The following is a 7,870-nucleotide window of genomic DNA, read 5'->3' as shown; positions in this document are numbered from 1 at the left end:
ATGTAAGTTTATTTCATACACAAATACCTTAAATGTATAGACTAAATGTACTTGTAGATTCAATATATAGACTAACCCCTTATAAATAGTAAAAATCATTTTCTAAACCTGATTTTCTTCCTCTTTCTATATATTAAGTTTTCTCAAATTATTGATTACATAAGCAAACAAATTTAAGACAAAACCACAATATATGCTGAATACCCTGAAATGAAATGGTTATATATATAAGATGTGTAACACATCATGTACAAGTTTTATGTCTACAAGATTTTAAGCTACCCGTATTATACAAAAAGACTACTTTTTTAAAGTTATGAAAAATTCTCCACAAAAATATGTCTTTATGCAAAAGATAAATGTTAGGGTACACTTTTAAAATACATTTTACACGAATCACATAAAGAACATTACAAATCATTTCTTCGTGCTTGTTTTCCTTTTGGAACATCTGTGAACAGATATTCTGTTTTGTCTTATTGATACACAAAAAGCGTCCAAAAATCATTTGGAATTGTTGTGTTAAACCCTGATACTCAGAATTTTAAGAGTTTCTGATGTGTGCACTACTTAGAAATGTTTACAATGTAACAAAGATGAAATTCCTAATTGATTTAATCAGCAATTATAAAGTCATCAGGTTTACACATGCTTTTCTAACACATCATGTACATTTTTTTTTCTACAAGTACGTCTTTGTTCACAAAAAAAATTGAAATCAACAGAACTTAGCATTCCATATTAAGAAATATGAACCCTAGAAAATCTAAAAGTATATTTGTGCATCAATGCAATATGTTTAACAAAACAATCTCTTTCACTGTGATGAAAATTGTCTTTTTCATAGAACATGCAGATGAAGAACTTCTTTGGATGATGTCATTTTCACATGTATAAAAAGAAACTAATTCAACTAAAACTAAAAGTCAGTCATTAAAATTTTAAGGACATTAAAGGATGATATCAAGACTGAAGTCCAGGAATTGATAAAATTCTACAATTATCATCCAAAGATGTATATGTTTGGATTTATTTTTTAATTCACAAGCAAATGATATGCTGCCATTTAATCTTTCAAACTTAAAAAAAGTTCTATACTTTTGAATGAAAATTTCAAAATCTAGAGGAGTCTTCCCAATACCTATCTATTTATGACTGAAGATATGTAAATCACTAGAGTTGCTGTACTGTACCATTTGAATAAAAGTCATTTCAACATTCTTGAATTTTTCCCTAAACCTTATTTCAAAACATATATTATTCCAACCAGTCTTTATCTATGCAGTGAAAAGATTTTTACAGAATTCTTAGGTATTACATAGTAATAGTCTTTAAACATCCTTGAACATAGTGCATATGATTTTCATTTCAATTCTTTTCAAATAATATGCTATGCCACCCAATAAAGCTGATATAAAGTCTCTAGGTTATCACAAAATGTTAAAATTATAACAACCGAATTTTACCCAGGAGAAAAAATGATCCAAAAGTCTATAGAAAATCTCCGATTCATTCTTTACTAATGTTGTGAAGTTTGTAGGTTACAAATTATTTTCAAAGGTAGTTATCTCGATAACTTCATCCCTTTGCCTTGACAAATTATCCTATAAAACTAAGTGTATTACTATAACCTGTTCTGTGTAATAAGCATGAAGTATATGAGATGATAAAAAATATTCAAGATATTATTACGTCACAGATCAGGGGGCACTTACATTTTTATGGGGGGTCTTATTGAGACCTATTAAATTCAAAATAGGACACACACACATACACAAACAAAATGTATTTACAGTTCCTGGAAAGTAATAATTACACCAAAGCTAGCTTTTAAACATCTGTGAAATTTGTTAGGGGTTGTAGAAATAAGATGAAAAATAAAAGGTTTAAATGTATACTTCTCATAAATAACAACTGTCTTCAATATGAATTGGTAAAAATAAAAGTCACATTTAGATACTTTGAAGTCTGGGAATTAGTTTTTTGAAGATCTCATACTATCAGAAAATCACAATATCAATTCTAGGATTTGATTAGACCTCAGTTTGTTAAATGACTGCAATTTATCTATTGTTGTGTATGACAGAATATGTAAAATATGAAGGGGAGAGCTTTTGACCTTTTTTTCCTTCATCATAGTTTAAAATATATATTATACAGGTCTTTATCTATGTAGTGAATATAGGATTTTTACAGAAACCCTAGGTATTACATAGTAATAGACATATAAACACCCTTGAACATTGTACATTTGATTAACATTGCATTCCTTTCCTAAGAATTTGCACCTAATTTTTATAAAGTCTATAAGTTATCACACAATGTTAAAGTTATTGCATTACAACTCATATCAGTAATCCCAGTAACTAACTTTTACCCAGGAGTAAATGATCCTAAAAATCTATAGAAATATTTTATTGATTCTTCATCTGGGTACTTATGATGTGAAGTTTGTAAGTTACAAATTATTTTAAAAGAAGTCATCTCAATAATCTCATGCTTTGACCCTGACAAAATGTTCTATAATACTAAGTGTATTACTCTAACCTGTTATGTGTAGTAAGCATGAAGTCTACGGAATGATAGAAATATTCAAGATATTATTGCATTACAGATTAGGGGACACTTCATCTTTAGGGGGTCCTATTGAGTCCTATTAAATTCAAAATAGGACACACACATACACAAACAAAATGTATTTACGGATCCAGGAAAGTAATAATTACACAAAAGCTGGCTTTTAAACATCTGTGTAATTTGTTAGGGGTTGTAGAAATTAGATGAAAAATAAAGGATCCTATGTATAAAAATCATACATAACATCTGTATTCAATTTGAACTGAATGAATTAAAAGTTAAATTTAGATATTTTGAAGTCTGGGTTCAATACTTTCCTAAGAATTTGCACCTAATTTTTATAAAGTCTTTAAGTTATCACACAGTGATGAAGTTATTGCATTAAATGACTCAAATCAGTAATCTCAGTGGCTAACTTTTACTCAGGAGTAAATTATCCAAAAATATATAGAAAATCTCCTATTCATTCTTTTCTAATGATGTGAAGTTTGTATGTTACAAATTATTTTCAAAGGTAGTTATCTCAATAATCTCATGCTTTGACCTTGACAAAATGTCCTATAAAACTATGTGTATTACTATAACCTGATATGTGTAGTAAGCATATGAAGTGTATGAGATAATAAATAATATTCAAGATATTATTGCATCACAGATTATTGGGCACCTGCATCTTGATGTGGGATATTAAGGGACCTTTATCATATTTCAATTTCTAAATATAATTATAGGGCACAATACACACATATACACAAATAAAATATATTTACATTTCCAGGAAAGTAATAATTACATCAAATCTAGCATCTGAATATCTATGTAATTTCTAGGGGGTTTGGAAATAAGATGAAAAAAATAAAAGGTTTAAATGTATACTTCTCATACATAACAACTGTCTTCAATATGAGTTGGTAAAAATAAAAGTCAGCTATAGATACTTTGAAGTTGGAGAGAATAAATTCATGCTATCAGAAAATCATGTTCTCAGTACTTGATTTGACTAGATCTCAGTTTGATAAATGGCTACATCTTATCCCTAGTCAGTGTCTGACAGTAAAAGATACAATCCTGGGTCCTTTCTTTGTCATCCTGTAAACCACAGTCTATGATCGTACTTAAATTGGTTGGGAATCATATTTATCTATGTGCTTCTTAAATCCTCCATCCACCTCCTGTTTGATTTTCTTGTTTCAGTGTTCCAAGAGAGGATATTCTGTTAGTCTTTGCATACTCTGATAGTCTTTCACCATTCTGAGAGTAGACATAGATCATTTCCACAAGCCCTCACTAGAATATCCTGGAAAATAAAAAACAATGTCTTAGTTGAAAAAAAAATTGTTATGTAATATAAGTTTGATGGAATTCTAAATATAGACAAAAAAGGGTATAAATACAAGGTGTAATATCAGATTTTGACTTTTTATATTAACCATGGGTAACACCTCCAGTAAAGAAAAGAGTAAAGGAATGAGTAAAATTCAGTTTGGAGAGAGAGTTCTTTTAGAGAAAGATGTAGACAGAGGCATACCAGTTAGAATAAAAAAAGATGGCACTATTGAGATCATTTCTCAAGAAGAATATAACCAGTTATGTCCAGAAAAGGGTGATCCTAATGTTGTCAGAGATTACATAGAAAGACCCTTGATTGAAGAAGAAGCCAATGAAGAATATAACCATTTATTACCAAAAGAGGGTAAGAATTACTTGGATTACCCTGAAAGACCTTTGACTAGAGAAAAAGTCAAGTTTAAAGATGATAAGAGAAAACAGTTGTCAGAAAAAAGATTGTTAAAGACACATGATTTTTAGCCCACAAAACCATCGGAGAAGATACAAGGATTAATGGAGGAAGTCCAAACTAAACTCTTGGAAGACATTAAGGCTCATTATGAGAGTAACTTTCCAGTGTTTGTTTATTACAAAATTATGTATTATGATAAAAAAAAAAAGTTTTCACTTTCATTTGTTGTGCCTTAGACCATTTAAATTGACCTTATGGTTAAGATTGTGATATATACACTCTGATAATCATCTATGATGTCTCTATCATGTTTACCTCAAAAGATTGAATCAGGGTATTTGTGTTCAAAGAGCTGAAAAAACTATACAGACAGATCTAAGATTTTGGAAGCATACATATTAATGAATTTAAAGGAGATATAACACTTGAATTCATTACTAGGTTTTTAAAAAGAAAGAACACAAACTCATAGAAATGATATTGAAAGTACCTTTTATGAATAAAGTGTCATGCTCCAAGGTATATTTTTATAAACAGGAGAAGGTTTACAGCAGTCCCATGCACTCATAAGAAGATCTTGGGTAGTAGAAACACCAGGAAATTTTAATTCCACACAATCAGATCTTCTTACATCAGTTATAAGGTTACAGTCTTTATACATAGTCAAAAGGTTCATTAAAATTTCTTTCTGGTCATTCTGATGAGCCACATTATAGTATTCTTTCCCTGTGATATAATGTTAATATCAAATGAAAAATTGAGAATTCATAAGCAATTGGAGTCAAAAATTGCTATCTTTACCAACTATGCTATTAAGGAAGCTGGGGGTTAACAAATTAGCCATATTTAATTTATTCTATAGATATGCTATCTTCAGCTGTTAACTATTATTTGGCAAAAAAAATATATTCATTTTAGTTTCAAAATTTAATCATGCATTTTTGTATATATTTATATGGAGCTCTTCTTCTTCTAAAGGAGATCAATATAGTCAAAACATGACCATGACCACCAAGCCCTCTTTATTTAAAAAAATCATATATCATTTACTTATCAATTCAAAAATATAAACATGCATATGTAAAATAAATAAATAAAAATTACAATTGTATCTCATTGAATCTTTACCTTCAAGTTTGTGTGTTTCTATGTTGGTTGACTAACTGTGTATTTCCAAGGGAACAGCAGACAGTCTGAACTTCATAGAGAATTGATTATAGATGGTTAGGAACAAACCATATCTTCCATGTTGATGACTGTAGAAATAAAACCATTTTGTTAATATGACAGAGTACTGCATGAAACAATGCATGTTTAAATACAACATGTACAATGTCAAAAAAGATCATGAAAATATTTGTTTTTAATCTCAAAAATTGTTTTTAACATTAACTCCAGATGAGAAAGGTTCATCATGTTATCTTAAGATAATAAAAAAAGCACAATTACTGTATTAATATCACAAATAAAATGATTATCAAATTAATTATTTAGACACTAAAAGACTTTTTATTAACAGCAGATTCAATTTTGGTTTAATAACTGTCAGTACTGCATACAGAAAAATACATTTTTTTTAGCATCATCACAGTACAACATGTAGTCCTTCATTTTTTGAAAAGCTCATTACCAAGAAACAAAAGTGAAAATGAAATTATATGTATGCCATATATCACACATATTTAGAATCAAAACAAAAGTAAATGACTTAGAATTAATCTTTTGTAAATTCCTTTTTTTTCTCTTATTAGATTCCTAATTAATATCTCTTTGATCACCATTTAGTAAGTCTGAATTCCATGGGTAACATACATAATGAATTATGAAATTATATCATGATTTATACAAAAGGACTTATTAATATTCTGAAGATCCCTTAATCATGTGTTAATATATTGTAGGTTAAATAAGGGTGTGCTTATATAAATGTAAGTTAGAGACAACAGATCACATAAGTATTGCACAGTAATTAAATTAACCATATAATCATGCTTAAATGCAAAGATGACCTTCATAGGAAATGTAAACAATTAAAAAAACAAGACAAACTTACCAGAGATATCCAACTATATGCCCAATAAGCCTGTCCATTAAATAATCCAGTGAAATAACATCTCAGCTGATCCTGAAAAAATCATACGATTCAGTGATACACATTCAACCTCATTTTACAATGTAAGTAAAGCAATAATTTACAGACAAAAGGGACAGAAATGTAAAAGATACCATGTATTTTACCAAAATTTAGTGAATATTTTTCTGATTGAAATTCAATCTAGAATGACCCATCATACAAATATTAAATGTACTCTGAGTTACATGCAGGTTTTACAACTGTAAATCACATGAAATGATGATAAATACAGCATTTACATTCAAAATAGAACTTTACATATAAATTATGATTAAATGCAAAGATGATCTTCATAGGAAATGTAAACAAATAAAAAAAACAAGACAAACTTACCAGAGATATCCAACTATATGCCCAATAAGCCTATCCATAAAATAATCCAGTGAAATAACATCTCAGCTGATCCTAAAAAAATCATACAATTCAGTGATACACATTTAACCTCATTTTACAATGTAAGTAAAGCAATAATTTACAGACAAAAGGGACAGAAATGTAAAAGATACCATGTATTTTACCAAAATTTAGTGAATATTCTTCTGATTGAAATTCAATCATAGAATGACCCATCATACAAATATTAAATGTACTCTGAGTTACATACAGGTTATACATGTACAACTGTAAATCACATGAAATGAGGATAAATACAGCATTTACATTCAAAATAGAACTTTATATATAAATTATGATTAAATGCAAAGATGACCTTAATAGGAAATGTAAACAAAAATAAGACAAACTTACCTGTGGAATATGTCTGTCAGAAAGGAGATTTCAAAAATGAACACGCTCTCAACATTCACATGACAAGAATGCATCAGGATGTTTACTTCAGTGGTCATAGAGAAATTGAGCTTTAAACAAGAAAAGCTTCACAGCGGGAAAATCATCATAGAATAAGAGAGGAAAAACAAAAGATAGTCTTACATTTTATGAAAATCTAAGTTCACTTCTTAGAAACAAAAGTGAAAATGAAACTTTAATTTTACAAGTGTATGATGTAATAATGCATAGGTAGCTAGCTGACTAGACTGTGTACAAAATGGTACATAGTACTATCAAAATGTAAGTCCAAACTATTTTTGCACACGACCCTAATTTTTTGCACACGGTCCTTACAGATGATGCAACAGGTATAAAAAAGATGATGCAACAGGTAGTAGTAGCAGCGTACCAATGTAAACACAGTGTAAACACACCCCCGTACTTAGGGGGCTATATGTACTGAATTGACCAGGCTATCCACCACAGACCCCCTAATCTGCACTCTCTTGACCCACATATCCCCCACAGGGGCTGCATTCCCTTGACCCGCCTATCCCCTCCAGGGGCTGCACTCAGTTGACCCACCTATCCCCTCCAGGGGCTGCACTCAGTTGACCCGCCTATCCCCCCCAGCCCCAAAAGTGCACTCA

General features: G+C 29.8%; 1 long non-coding RNA gene across 3 annotated transcripts; it reads right to left on the bottom strand.

Moving 5' to 3' along the window:
* Positions 1-780: 780 nt before the first annotated feature.
* Positions 781-7,489, bottom strand: LOC134238053 (uncharacterized). Of its 3 annotated transcripts, XR_009985922.1 has the most exons (6): positions 7,200-7,489; positions 6,786-6,857; positions 6,372-6,443; positions 5,447-5,574; positions 3,747-3,874; positions 781-1,277 (listed from the first exon to the last, which is right to left on the bottom strand). It is a non-coding gene; the product is annotated as an uncharacterized LOC134238053 (long non-coding RNA). The 3 variants fall into 3 exon arrangements; XR_009985921.1 differs by lacking the exon at positions 781-1,277 and having other exon boundaries at positions 2,987-3,874; positions 7,200-7,487; XR_009985924.1 differs by lacking the exons at positions 781-1,277; positions 6,372-6,443 and having other exon boundaries at positions 2,986-3,874; positions 7,200-7,487.
* Positions 7,490-7,870: the final 381 nt, after the last annotated feature.

The sequence above is a fragment of the Saccostrea cucullata genome, unplaced genomic scaffold (assembly GCF_032062105.1).
Source record: "Saccostrea cucullata isolate Sc308-1 unplaced genomic scaffold, CSIRO_AGI_Scuc_v1 ctg13673, whole genome shotgun sequence".
NCBI lineage: Eukaryota > Metazoa > Mollusca > Bivalvia > Ostreida > Ostreidae > Saccostrea > Saccostrea cuccullata.
This window is presented reverse-complemented; position numbering and strand designations above follow the sequence as displayed.